We start from the raw sequence: 15,479 nt of genomic DNA, 5'->3' as shown, positions 1-15,479 counted from the left end.
TTGCAACTTTGTTAACAACCACCAGGGTTTTACTGATTGATGGTGGACCACAGGGCAGTCAGGCAAATATTTCTGGTACTGCTTTGATTTAAGCTCTACATATGTTCTTACATGTAGGCAGCTGATAATCCCTGATCTATAACCAGTGTTCTCAACCTTCTGAGCACAGGATGTCTGTGAAGTGTTTGAAAAGCACATACTCCAGGACAGCACATTTAGTGACTATGGTTCAGTTGACCTGGACAGGACCCTGAGAAAGCCATACTTTGAGAAAAGCTTGGCATTTGCTTCTGATTATCAACAAGATTCAGAAACCACTGATTTGAGCACCTATGGTACACTACTGTCCAGGACAACTAAGGTTGTGGTGATTCTAAATGAGAAGTTAACAGATGGTTTAGGTTGTCTGGAGAAAAGAAGGAGGTAGCCACCAGTGCAGGACAGGAGAAAGCATTAGTAAAGAGCAAGAAGTACAAGCAAGGAAGGTCAGCTCCTAAAGAGAAAAGCAGTTCGTGTTGTCAAAATAGAGGGCACAGGAGGAAGTAGAGAACTAGGCAGGGAAAGGCAGGCCAGAGCATAAAACCCTGTTAAGATTGGACTTTACCCCAAGAATCATGAGAAGACAATGAAGGGGATTAAGGAGAGAGAATAGGTGAGTAGAGTTTTGCTTCACCCTTGAGATGAAGAGAACTGCTCACCCTTGAGGAAACTACAATCCAGGAGACAAATGACAGCACCTTGAACCATGATAAACTGGGGAGGAAAAGACAGTTAAACATGGGTAAAAGTGTATGGAGGAGGAACTAACGGAAATGACCTACTGGAGGTAAGGTCTATCTGAAAAGGAAGAACAAGGGAACCAGCATCATTTTTTTTTACCTCATATGTATTGTTTGAGTTATAAAGCTAAGATTTAATATGTTTATTTATAATTGCTGAGGCATTCTCTAAATTACTGACATATAAATATGAATGGTTTTATTTATTCAGGAATTGTCAGGTTTAAATAATATTGATAACAGATGAACTCAAGTTTATTTTAAGTAAAAATTATTGGGAACAAGTTTATTGAAGAGAATGTCTTGTTTGTTATCATTTCAGCTTTGGTCTGCTATAAATGTACCCATCTGCTTATATCACTGCAGCATCTCTACAAACTCTTCATGTTCTGAAACAAAAATGGCCCTGTAAAGACACCAAGAGAGACTCAGCTGAGAATAGGGAAGATCCTGGAAACACTAAACCAGCTGATCCCGCCCAGGCCCTTCACCCACGTGAACACCACCACCAGCGCCACACACAGCACAGTCTCCATCCTCAACCCCAGACGCACATACTGCCGGGGGGACCAGCTGGATGTCCTGCTGGAAGCCAGGGACCACCTGGGACGCAGGAAGGAATATGGAGGGGACTTCCTGAGGGCCAGGATGTCCTCCCCAGTCCTGAAGGCAGGCGCCTCAGGAAAGGTGACAGACTTCAACAATGGCACCTACCTTGTCAGCTTCACTCTGTTCTGGCAGGGCCATGTCTCCCTGTCTCTCCTGCTCATCCATCCCAGTGAAGGGGTGTCGGCTCTCTGGAGGGCAAGAAACCAAGGCTATGACAAGGTGATCTTCACAGGCCAGTTTGTTAATGGCACTTCCCAAATCTTCACTGATGCAGCCTGACCCCGAACTCTAGCACTGAACTATGCACATACCTGTATGGGAGAGACCAGGAAGCCTTCTACTGTGAGAAGCCTCCACACATGCCCTGTGAGGCCCTGACCCATGTGAACACCAAGAACCAAGAAATTTCTTATCTTACTGTCAAGGAAAAAAGCCTTTTCCACAAATGAATATATATTTCAATACAATGTGACCCCAAGTCCAGCTATATTGCCCATTTCAATATTGACTTATTCCCTCAGATACTTCCTCAACTAGAGGTTCTGCTCAGACATTTGGTATCTTCATGGGGCTCCCAGTTCATGAGGGCACATAACAGTTTTCATTTTCCTTAACTTGTTCAAAAAAGAGAGCAGCACAATATGGAGCTCCATAATATTTATACATCTACTAGGATGTATAATATTTGGTCATATATTTTAATAAATATGTAGGTTTTACAAAACCCCTTCTGTGGAAAACTTTTCTGCTACGTGTTCATAGATGTTCCACTCAAAAAGTTTCTTGATAAACATGATAACATCATGCCCCTTCAACTCCCATATCATATTCCACAGATTCTGCCATTTAAATGTCTTTCATACTCATCCTTTTCTCTCCAGGTCCAGTGCTACTGTTCCGGTTGAGACCACCATTACCTCATCAACATGACTGTAATGGCTTCCCACCTGGTCTCCCTCCTATCATCAATCATAACCTCCTTGAAACCACTCTACACTGCAGCCTGAGAAATTTTTCTAAAAAATCAACATCTCTGGGTCCTCTCCACATGATCTCACGGTAAGATATGCCTCAGTGTACACTGCTCAGGGCAGAGGAGTCCTCCCTCTCCACATAGTGACTATCAGTTCCTGGAATCCCTGGTTGAACAGCCTCCTCCTCGGTGCCCACATTTCCCCTATCAGTCTTGGCTGCAGCCACAACCATGCCTTGCTCCCCCTGCTCACAACAGATACTCACTCCCTGGTCTCCTTGTTCTCCACTGAGATGGAACACTCACTCCTTAGAATGAACCATCACTTTCTTCATGGGCCACTTGAGGATTTATTTGCAAAAAGGAAGCTGTCGTCACAAATCCCAGGACTATGAGTCAATTCCTAAGAAAGGACATGTATTACTCCCAGAGTTCTTTGTTCACTTGTTAACTTTCCATAAACTTGTCTACTTCTTTTCACTTTGTATTATGTCAAATTTATTCCACTACCCCATGGAGACTTAATTTCCCCTATAAGACAATGGAATATTAGAGTAGAAAAATCCCTTTCTTAGCAGTTTTCCAAGTCAAGCTTAGAGTCTTTTTCCATGAGTTTTCAAAAAAATGTGCTTAAAGAATGTAAAAGTAATCAACAAACATGGAAAAATACCACATTTCAGAATCTCACTCAATTATTTGAGTTTGAGCTACTGATCATTTGTCCATGACTCACTTCTGAAAAAGTAAAAACACAGTTGGGTTTCTTTTCCTTCCATTTTCTCTGACGGTGCAACTCATTAAATGTCTCCTCTCCACTAACTATTCTTATGCCTAAATACCAGTTAAGATGAAAACATGTTACCCTTTCCCTTCATGGGACTGGACCTGAAAGCATCCATAACACAGAACAACATACTACTCAAATCCGTTGTACCTGACACCTGAGCCCCCATTATCCTCTTAAGCCTTTTTACCTGCTTCTATTACACACACACACACACAATAATGCAGTTACATTTGCGATTTAAAAGATGTTTTGGAAGTTGTGTTGAAGAACTTAGGGGAGATAAAACTGATCCAGGCTGACCAATTAGAGGCTCACAGTAATTCAAGAAAAATAGTATATGAAACTAGAATGTGTGAAGGAGAAGTAGACAGAGAGCTCACAGAGTTTGAATCTAAAATTCTAGGACACACTGTTTGTATACAGCAGATGAGTAGAGTTGTCCTGGACTTTAGGTACTCTCAGTAGGGTAGAAAGGTTTCCAAGACCTGGGAATGTAGTTCCTTGGCAGAGAGATTGCCCAGTGTGCATGAGGACCTGGTTCAATCTCCAGCATAAAAAAAAAAAAAGAAAGTCTTCCAAAATCCTAATTCATTTACAATACTCAATAAAATTTAATACTAAAGTTTGTGTATAAACTTTAAAACAAAATATTAGCTTTCAGTTATGGAAAATTTAAAATTATCCTTCACTTACAAGCAGGTGATTCATGTTGCCTATGGTAACAGGTTAATTTATTGTTTTTTTTTTTGTTTTGTTTTATAAGATCCAAAGTGGGAGTTGAAATGATGAAAGACCTTAAACATACTGATGTCTCCCATTGTAACAGTAAGTCTGGGCTGTGGTGGGTGCTGGCTGGTATGGGTATTATGCAGGGGAAAATCAATCAGTGTTAACTCTAGTAATTATAGTTTTCTGGAGCAATATCCCTAGCAGGTCTGTGTGATCTCAATTATGCAGGACTTTATAGGGAGAAATCAATTCAAGAAAATTATTTCAAATTCTTTTTTTTTTTCTTTTTTTTTTTTCTTTTTTTTTTTTACGTTTACATAGGGTAATGATGTTTATTTTATTTTTCCGCTCCCCCCCACCCCTCCCACCCCTCCCACCCCTCTTTTCCCTCTACACAGTCCTTCTTTCCTTCATTCTTACTGCTCTCCTTAGCCTAACTCTAAACCTAACCCTAAACCTAATGCTAGCCCGTCCCACCCCCCATTATATGTCCTCATCCGCTTATCAGCGAGATCATTCGTCCTTTAGTTTTTTGAGATTGGCTTATCTCACTTAGCATGATATTCTCCAATTTCGACTATTTGCCTACAAATGCCATAATTTTATCATTCTTCATTGCGGAATAATATTCCATTGTATAAATATGCCACAGTTTCTTTATCCATTCATCAACTGAAGGGCATCTAGGTTGGTTCCACAATCTGGCTATGGTGAATTGAGCAGCAATGAACATTGATGTGGCTGTATCTCTGTAGTATGCTGATTTTAAGTCCTTTGGGTATAGGCCAAGGAGTGGGATAGCTGGGTCAAATGGTGTTTCCATTCCAAGCTTTCTGAGGAATCTCCACACTGCTTTCCAGAGTGGCTGCACTAATTTGCAACCCCACCAGCAATGTATGAGTGTTCCTTTTTCACCACATCCTCGCCAACACCTATTGTTGCTTGTATTCTTGATAATCGCCATTCTAATTGGGGTGAGATGAAATCTTAGGGTAGTTTTGATTTGCATTTCCCTTATTACTAGGGATGTTGAACATTTTTTCATATATCTGGTGATTACTTGTACATCTTCTTCTGTGAAGTGTCTGTTCATTTCCTTAGCCCATTTGTTGATTGGATTATTTGTATTCTTCGTGTAGAGTTTTTTGAGTTCTTTATAGATTCTGGAAATTAGCGCTCTATCTGAGGTATGGTTGGCAAAGATATTCTCCCACTCTGTAGGCTCTCTCTTCACATTTCTGATAGTTTCCTTTGCTGAGAGAAAGCTTTTAGTTTGAATCTATCCCAGTTGTTGATTCTTGCTTTTATTTCTTGTGCTATGGGAGTCCTGTTAAGGAAATCTGATCCTAAGCCAACAAGTTGAAGATTTGGACCTACTTTTTCTTCTATAAGATGCAGGGTCTCTGGTCTGATTCCGAGGTCCTTGATCCATTTTGAGTTGAGTTTTGTGTAGGGTGAGAGATAGGGGTTTAATTTCATTCTATTGCATATAGTTTTCCAGTTTTCCCAGCACCATTTGTTGAAGAGGCTATCTTTTCTCCATTGCATATTGTTGGAACCTTTGTCTAGTATGAGAAAATTGTATTTATTTGGGTTTGTGTCCATGTCCTCTATTCTGTACCATTGATCTACCTGTCTATTTTGGTACCAATACCATGCCGTTTTTGTTACTATTGCTTTGTAGTAGAGTTGAAGATCTGGTATTGCAATACCCCCTGCTTCGCTCTTGCTACTGAGGATTGCTTTAGCTATTCTAGGTTTTTTATTCTTCCAGATGAATTTCATAATTGCTTGCTCTATTTCTGCAAGGTACATCATTGGGATTTTAATTGGAATTGCATTGAATCTGTATAGCACTTTAGGTAGTATAGCCATTTTGACGATATTAATTCTGCCTATCCAGGAACATGGGAGATCTTTCCATCTTCTAAGGTTTTCTTGAATTTCTTTCTTTAGTGTTCTGTAGTTCTCATTGTAGAGGTCTTTCACCTCTTTTGTGAGATTGATTCCCAAGTATTTTATTTTTTCGATGCTATTGTGAATGGGGTAGTTTTCCTAATTTCTCTTTCTGAAGATTCATCACTTATGTATAAAAATGCATTGGATTTATGAGCATTGATCTTGTAACCTGCTACTTTACTGAATTCACTTATGAGTTCTAAAAGTTTTCTGGTGGAATTTCCAGGTTCCTCTAAATATATAATCATGTCATCAGCGAACAGGGATAGTTTGAGTTCTTCTTTCCTATTCGTATCCCTTTAATTTCTTTGGTTTGTCTGATTGCTCTGGCTAGAGTCTCAAGGACGATGTTGAATAGAAGCGGTGAAAGAGGGCATCCCTGCCTTGTTCCAGTTTTTAGGGGGAACGCTTTCAGTTTTTCACCATTTAGAATGATATTAGCCATGGGCTTAGCGTAGATGGCCTTTATAATGTTTAGGAATGTTCCCATTACCCCAATTTTTTCTAGTGTTTTGAGCATGAAGGGATGCTGTATTTTATCAAATGCTTTTTCTGCATCTATTGAAATAATCATGTGATTCTTAACTTTAAGTCTGTTGATATGGTGAATGACATTTATTGATTTCCGAATGTTGAACCAACCTTGCATCCCTGGGATAAAACCCACTTGATCGTGGTGCACTATCTTTTTAATATATATTTGTATGCGATTTGCTAAAATTTTGTTGAGAATTTTTGCATCGATGTTCATTAAGGATATTGGTCTGAAATTTTCTTTCCTCGATGTGTCTCTGTCTGGTTTAGGTATCAGGGTGATATTGGCTTCATAGAACGAGTTTGGTAGGGTTCCCTCCTCTTCTATTTCATGGAATAGTTTGAGGAGTATTGGAATGAGCTCTTCTTTAAAGGTTTGTAGAACTCGGCTGAGAACCCATCTGGTCCTGGACTTTTCTTTGTTGGTAGGCTTTTGATGACCTCTTCTATTTCATTGCTTGAAATTGGTTTATTTAAGTTGTGTATGTCCTCCTCGTTCAGTTTAGGTAGTTCATATGTCTCTAGAAATTTGTTGATGTCTTCGAGGTTTTCTGTTTTGTTGGAGTATAGATTTTCGAAATAGCTTCTAATTATGTTTTGTATTTCACTCGTGTCTGTTGTGATGTTTCCTTGTTCATTCCGAATTTTAGTAATTTGAGTTTTCTCCCTCTTTCTCTTTGTTAGTGTGGCTAAGGGTTTATCAATTTTATTTATTTTTTCAAAGAACCAACTATTTATTTTATTAATTTTTCCGATTGTTTCTTTTGTTTCGATTTCGTTGATTTCGGCTCTGATTTTAACTATTTCCTGTCTTCTACTACTTTTGGTATTGGTCTGCTCTTCTTTTTCTAGTGCTTTGAGCTGTAGTGTTAAGTCGTTTATTTGTTGATTTCTACTTCTTTTTTTGAATGCACCCCATGAAATAAATCTTCCTCTAAGTACTGCTTTCATAGTGTCCCAGAGATTTTGATATGATGTGTCTTTGTTCTCGTTTACTTCTAAGAATTTTTTATTTCCCTCCTGATGTCTTCTGTTATCCATTCATCATATAATAGTGTATTATTTAGTCTCCAGGTATTGGAGAAGTTTCTGTTTTTTATTCTGTCATTTATTTCTAATTTCAATCCATTATGATCTGATAGAGTACAAGGTAGTATCTCTATCTTCTTGTATTTACTAACAGTAGCTTTGTGGCATAAAATATGGTCTATTTTAGAGAAGGATCCATGTGCTGCTGAGAAGAAAGTGTATTCAGATCTTTGTTGGATGGTATATTCTATATATGTCCGTTAAGTCTAAATTGCTGATTGTGTTGTTGAGATCTATAGTTTCTTTATTCAATTTTTGTTTGGACGATCTATCCAGTGGTGAGAGAGGTGTGTTAAAATCGCCTAGTATTATTGTGTTGTGGTCTATTTGATTTCTGGAATTGAGAAGGATTTGTTTGACGTACGTGGATGAGCCAATGTTCGGGGCATAGATATTTATGATTGTTATGTCTTGCTGATTTATGCTTCCCTTAAGCAGCATGTAATGTCCTTCTTTATCCCTTCTGACTAGTTTTGGTTTGAAGTCCACATTATCTGAGATGAGGATGGATACTCCAGCTTTTTTGCTGTGTCCGTGTGCATGGTATGTTTTTCCCCATCCTTTCACCTTTAGTCTATGGGTGTCTCTTTCTATGAGATGAGTCTCTTGCAGGCAGCATATTGTTGGATTTTTCTTTTTAATCCAATCTGCCAGTCTGTGTCTTTTGATTGATGAATTCAGGCCATTAACATTCAGGGTTATTATTGTGATATGATTTGTATTCCCAGTCAATTGACTCATATTTGTTTTTGACATGATTTGGTTTCTCCTTTATTTGGCTATTCCTTTAGGCTAGCGCCTCCTGTTGCTGATTTGCATCGTTGTTTTTCATCTCTTCCTCATGGAATATTTTGCTGAGAATGTTCTGTAATGCTGGCTTTCTTTTTGTAAATTCCTTTAGCTTTTGTTTATCATGGAAGGATCTTATTTCATCGTCAAATTTGAAGGTAAGTTTTGCTGGGTATAAGATTCTTGGTTGGCATCCATTTTCTTTCAGGGCTTGGTATATGTTGTTCCAGGCCCTTCTAGCTTTTAGGGTCTGGATTGAAAAATCTGCTGATATTCTTATTGGTTTCCCTCTGAATGTAATTTGATTCTTTTCTCTCGCGGCCTTTAAAATTCTGTCTTTATTTTGTATGTTAGGTATTTTCATAATAATGTGCCTTGGTGTGGGTCTGTTGTAATTTTGTATGTTTGGAGTTCTATAAGCCTCTTGTACTTGGTTTTCCATTTCAGTTCTTCAGATTTGGGAAATTTTCTGTTATTATTTCATTGAATAGATTGTTCATTCCTTTGGTTTGTTTCTCTAAGCCTTCCTCAATCCCAATAATTCTCAAATTTGGCCTTTTCATGATATCCCATAGTTCTTGGAGATTCTGTTCATGATTTCTTACCATCTTCTCTGTTTGTTCAACTTTGTTTTCAAGGTTAAATATTTTGTCTTCAATGTCTGAGGTTCTGTCTTCCAGGTGTTCTATCCTATTGGTTATGCTTTCTATGGAGTTTTTAACTTGGTTTATTGTTTCCTTCATTTCAAGGATTTCAGTTTGGTTTTTTTTCAGTATCTCTAACTCTTTATTGAAATGATCTCTTGCTTCCCGTATTTGGTCTTTTAACTGTTGATTGGTGCGATCATTTAATGCCTGCATTTGCTCTTTCATCTCCTCCTTCAATGCCTGCATTTGCTCTTTCATCTCCTCATTAGCTTCCCTGATCGTTTTAATTACGTACATTCTGAACTCCCTTTCTGACATTTCTTCTGCTGTGCTGTCATTGGGTTTTATTGATGTAGTATCTAGGTTTGTTTGGGACATTTTCTTCCCTTGTTTTCTCATAATGGTCAGTTGTCAGTGGGACCCTGAGATATTGCAGTTTTCCACTATTGGCTTATAGTGTCCCAGTAGATTTCCAGTGTATCACCTCCCAGCCTTCAGTAGCCTGATGTCTTGGAGGAATCTGATAAAGCAGCTCATTCGAAGAATACTGCCCCTAGCCCCCTACTGGTTCCACGTTTTGGAACTGGCTCTGTGCGGAAATGCTCTCACTGTGGGCCTGCACCGTGCAGCTGGCCGTGTGGGAAGAGCCCACTGCCGGAGTGTGGAAGACTACCTTGGGAAGACTCTAAGCTGCCCTGCCCGGCTCGCTAAGCCACCTCTATCTGGGCCTGCCACCCGGGCTGAGCTTTACCCAGTGGGCAGACTCACCCGTGGCTCCACTTCAGTCCGAGTCTCTCAATGCCTCCCCTTCTTAACTCCTGGGTTCTGGAGCGACCGGGGGTGCAGTCTCCCTCTAGGCCGCCATCTTGGATCGCCCCGTGAAGAGAGCCCGCAGCCGGAGTGGGCAGAGCCGCCTGAAGAGGTCTCCGGCTGCCCTGCCCTTATCCCTGAGGCTGACTTGCAGATCGAGGCTCTCCGCTGGTTCTTTGCAGGAGTACACTGCACTGCAGCGGCTCCGGGACTCGGAGCCTGCTCTGTTCAGACAGGCTCTCACTAGCGGACCAGTTCCGTTCCGAGAACCTGGAGAAGCTGGCTGTGTGGGCGGGGCCCACCGCCGGAGTGCGCAGGGACTGCCTGTGGATGACTCTAGCTGCCCTGCCCGGCTCCGATAAGCCACCTCTATCTGGGCCTGCCACCCGGGCCGAGCTTTACCCAGTGGGCAGACTCACCCGTGGCTCCACTTCAGTCCGAGTCTCTCAATGCCTCCCCTTCTTAACTCCTGGGTTCTGGAGCGAACTGGGGTGCAGTCCTCCCTCTAGGCCGCCATCTTGGATCCTCAAATTCTTTTATAACATATTTCATCTTGGTTTATCCTAAAGAAGAAAATAAAATATCCTACATTCATTCATCTCCCAGGGTCTGAGGTGCTCTACGAAACGTCTCTGATGATAACCATGTCTTCAGAGTAGGAATATCGGCCTTTTGATTTCCTAAGCTTGTTAGCATAACCTCCAACCTTTAGTTGATGCATTTAACAATTTTATATGAACTCTCCATCTTTTTAAATGTTTTTATGAAAAATACAAGGCAATGATACATATGAATGAAAAATATTTATACGACCTTAGCTTTAAAATAACTGTATAATACCTGAGTTCACCCAATAACACTGGTAATGTTGGTTATTCATAATGTTTTGTTGTCCCAAATTTATTCTTCTATTCAGCAAATGTTTATGGGGTCTAATAGATAGGGAAAATATAACATGGCATACACATCGAACAGTGTTCCTTACCAGAAGAAGTTCTAACAATATTCTGCCCTGCATTTTAAATATGAAAAATCTTCTCATCTGATAACTCTATTCATGAGCCAAATTGTCAAGGACCTTGTTCAACAGGCCAGTAGGGTAAGCATATAATGGAATGTAGCAAAGGATGGAACTAGAAAGAGAAATATATAAAACATGGAGGTTCTCAAGTACTGTGCTGAAGATTTCAGTGTTATTTAGAAGGCTAAAAGAACTCCATAGAGACCAATCTGGAGGGCAGTGGTATGATCCTCCTTGTGTTTTAGAAAGCAAATTTACAATTTTAAAAATGATTATTACCTATAGAAAAATAACTTAAAATGTTACTAAGGAATATAAGATAAAATTTATACATAGAAGGAAACACTTTTGAATGGGATGACTTCATATTGAAAGGATGTCAGTTTCCTCTGCGTTAGTTTCTTATTGTTGCTATAACAAAGTGGTTTCCAATAAGAACACACCTGATCTTAATGTTATTCTTCGAAGCCCAACATCAGTCTCACTGAGCTACACTACAGTCAAGGTAGAACAGACCTGTGTTCCTTTCTGGAAGTTCTAGGAAAGAATCTGCTGTACCTTTTCATCTTCTAAAGGCTGCCATCCTTCCTTGTAGCCAATCCTCCATTTCCAAGATTTAAGAAGGTTGTCCAGGTAAAGTTTCCAACTGAGTCAACAGCACCATTTTGCCACTAAGTCCACAGGTTACAAATGCTTATTCTCCCTGGTTTCTGTGGGGGTTTGGGTTCAGGACCCACTTTGGACACTAAAAATCTGCAGTCTACAGATGCAAATTCATTATTTTTTATTCTTTTATTTTTGAGTGACAGAAATTTATTTTCCACAGTTCTGGAGGGTTGGGAAGTTAAAGATCAAGGTGCAACAGTTTCAAGTTCTTTATATAAATGTCCTGGTATTTGCATATAATCTACCCATATGTTCCCATATACTTTATTTTTAAATTTTATTTATTTTTTTTATTTTTACAGACTGCATTTTAACTCATTGTACACAAATGGGGTACAACTTTTCGTTTCTATTGCTGTACACAATGTAGATTCACACCATTCGTGTAATCATACATGTATATAGGGTAATGATGTCTGTCTCATTCCACCGTCTTTCATGCCCCTGCCCCCTCCCCTCTCATTTCCCTCTATGCAATCCAAAATTCCTCCATTCTTCTCTTACCCCAACCCCCACTCCCACTATGTATCATCATCCACTTATCAGAGAAAACATTGGGTCTTTGGTTTTTTGAGATTGGCTTATTTCATTTAGCATGATATTCTCCAGTTCCATCCATTTACTTGCAAATGCCATAATTTTATTCTGCTTTATGGTTGAATAATATTCCATTGTGTATAAATACCACAGTTTCCTTATCCATTCATCTGTTGAAGGGTATCTAGGTTGGTTCCACAATGTAGCTATTGTGAATTGAGCTGCTATAAACATTAATGTGGCTGCATTACTGTAGTATGCTGATTTTAAGTCCTTTGGGTATAAACCGAGGAGTGGGATAACTGGGTCAAAAGGTGAGTCCATTCCAAGTTTTCTGAGGAATCTCCATACTGCTTACCAGAGTGGCTGCACCAATTTCCAACTCCACCAGCAATGCATACTTTAAATTATGTCTAGATAATTTAACAATACTTCATAAAATGTAAATGATATGGAAATAATAATGTTGTATTGTTTAGGGAAGAATGACAAAAAAAATCTCTACATTTCAATGCAGGAAAAAGTTTTTTTCTGAATATTTCCATTTTTGGTTGATTGAATGTAAGGTGCAAGACACATAAATAAAGAGGGTCAACTGTACTGTACCAGCAAGGAATGAAGTACTATTCTGTCACAGAAGATCAGAGACTTCAAGGTCTGTGAGGGACTAAGCAAGGAAGGTAAAGCAGAGGCTACTGGTAATCCCCTGATATCCATTCCCTTATCCCTCTTTAATAAAAGAAACCATTATTTTAACTAGACCTATGGCAACCTTCCCATGTGGCTACTTAGGGACATAACTCAAAATTTTCAAGGAGTGTGGATAGAAGTGATTTGGTAAACTTCTAGAGAATGCCTTTAAAAGCAAAACTTTACTACCTCATCCATTTGTCTCCTTGCTACTAGCTGAACTGCAGATAAAATGTGAGAAAGAAAGAGCCCTGTTAGACTGAGGGATTGAAGTCATACGTTAACAATGGTAGAACAAGATAAAAGAAAGTGGTGTCCCTCACATCATATAACATCACATTAACCTTGGCCTGGTCACTCTGGAACTGTTTGTGAGAAACAAATACATTTCCAATTTTAAGACATTATTTTGACCTTTCTTACAGCATTCAAACATTTCCTATCTAATCTAGCAAGTGGTATCAAAACAGAAATGCTGATGTAACAAAACCTAAAATATGACAACTGGATGTCCATGGTAGAGTGCTTACATAGCATGCATGAGGCTCTGGATTCCACTGAAAGCACTGGAAGGAAGGAAGGAAGGAAGGAAAATGAAACCTAAGATATGAGGTGCTTGCTCAGCCGTTGGGTAGGCAGCATAGAGAACGGCAAGGGAACATGCTGTCAGACATCTGATGACCTTTGTTATGCCAGGGCAAAGAGCTGGTGCTCTGCCACATGGGACACCTGGGAGAGCAGACCATGGCAGATCCTGCAGTTCCAAAGTAACAGACTACAATATTGGTTTGTGTGGAAGTTACACATTACTTTTAGTAAAGTATATTGAAAAAAAAAAAAACCTTAAGTCAAATGAATTGTTTTATACTGCTTGAAGTTTTTATAATGTACACATGTCATTATATTTTAAAGCTATTTTTAAACATGGAAAAATTAAGATTATCCATTCATTAATGGAACAAAGGTAATTGGTTGGATAACAAGGACACCAACTGGTAGTCCAGTAACATTCCATTAGAGAGCAGGCTTAAGTCACTACAGAATTGAGGGATGGCAAAGAAAGAAAAGGACATCCAGACTTAGCTAATGACCAGACACAGACAAAAAAAGAACAGGAACTAGCCAGCATGATTCAAAAATCCCTCAACAGAATGAGTAGCAGTGCCTAAAACAAAGCTGGTGATCAAAAAATAGCTCTAGTAAGACACAGAAGACAGAGTAAAGGGAGAGAGAAAGAGATCAGGAAAGGAAGGATCAAGAGAACGAGGCTGGGTGTTTAACACATGCCACTACCACCACTCACCACAGTCTCTGTATTGCCAGGGAGAGAAAGAGCACAGAGAAATGCCAAATTGGAATGAAGACTCCTGTCCCTGGTGGATACACTTTACAAGGAAGTGGATAACAACATTTGGCAACCAGATTCAGTTGGATACAAATAAGACCAATGGCTGCTTGAAAGGAAAACTCATTTACCTCCTGGGAGACCTCCACACTGCGTCAGTGGATCTACTACTTACCCAAAGTAGCAAAAAGTATGTAGTTACTTTATTGTAGTTACTCTATATTCTTTTGAAATTCAGGCTGATTTTAAGTACTTTTAATGAGATCTCTATCTTTTCTCTCACTTCAACTGTTTGCTTTTCAACTTTATGAAGTTTTCTGAATTTCTGATTTTTAATCTGGACTATATTTTTTCATATTTTCATAAGAAAGGTTGTTCCTCCTTTTATTTATTTTTTTAATTAATTAATTATTTATTTTGTGATGCTGGGGATTGAACCCAGGGCCTCATGCTTGCAAGGCACGCACTCTACCAACTGAGATATCTCCCCAGCCCCTGTTCCTCCTTTTAAATTCCAATAAAAACTTTACATTTTGATTGAATTTTCACATATGTGAACTGGTAGTCAAAGAGGGAAGAAACAAAATTCATTTTGCTTCCAACAAAAATATTCGAGGTGGGTAATGTATATGATAGAATGTTGTTTTTAAAAATATTAATCATTGCCTTCAAGTTGAAGATCTGTTTATTTTTTAACAGCACTGCAAATTTTTTGATCTTCATGGAACTGGACTTTATAAGAAATATTTGCTTCTGGATGCTGAAAGACATACTCAGATTCAATGGAAAAAAAACATAGCTATCCTTTTATCACTTCCCAGCTCCACTCTGAGAGATGCAGGTCATATCCCTCAGGAAACTGACCAGATTTCAGGTGACAAAAACATAGTCATCGTCATTACCTTTGGCCGACACTTCAGACCTTTCCCTAATTGATCTTTTTATTCACAGGGCTATCAGTGTTTGAAAAACTATCGAGCAACTCTTCCGAAGAAGCCCAGACACTAAAGTGATCATTAAGACAGAAAATATCAGGAGATGCACATAGAAACAGGGAGATTTGGAGACATTCAGTATCTACCCTGAATGACATTTTCAAAGACCTCAGTGTGGGTGTCATTGACGCCTGGGACATGACCATTGCATATGCCTCCAACAATCTCCACCCACCTGATGATGTGTTTGGAGATCAGATTAGCATGTTCTTAAGCTACATTTGCTAAAGCCTAAATACACAAATTCCTTAGTAATAGCTTCCACAAATATCACATGTGCATTGTCAATCAAGTTTTATTCACTTTAGGGACTAAGAAATCAAGTTTAAAAGAATCCATTTTGGCAGGAAGATAGTTAAGGACAATGACAAGAGAGACAGTATACTAAGCCAAGAAAATCAGACATAAAGAATGATTATAAAATGCCTTTCTGCATGTAATAATAAACATTTTTACACTTTAGGCAAGTTTGGTCATGATTTTTGTTACTCCTGGATGAAGTAACAAAGGCTTAAAAAAA

At 39.1% G+C, this 15,479-nt stretch overlaps 1 pseudogene; it reads left to right on the top strand.

Moving 5' to 3' along the window:
- The first annotated feature begins 1,178 nt into the window (after positions 1–1,178).
- Positions 1,179–15,187, top strand: LOC124959659 (NXPE family member 1-like; annotated as a pseudogene).
- The last annotated feature ends 292 nt before the right edge of the window (positions 15,188–15,479 follow it).

Source organism: Sciurus carolinensis, chromosome 11 (genome assembly GCF_902686445.1).
Source record: "Sciurus carolinensis chromosome 11, mSciCar1.2, whole genome shotgun sequence".
Classification (NCBI taxonomy): domain Eukaryota; kingdom Metazoa; phylum Chordata; class Mammalia; order Rodentia; family Sciuridae; genus Sciurus; species Sciurus carolinensis.
Note: the sequence above shows the minus strand (reverse complement) of the source record. Positions and strands in the feature narration are given on the sequence as shown.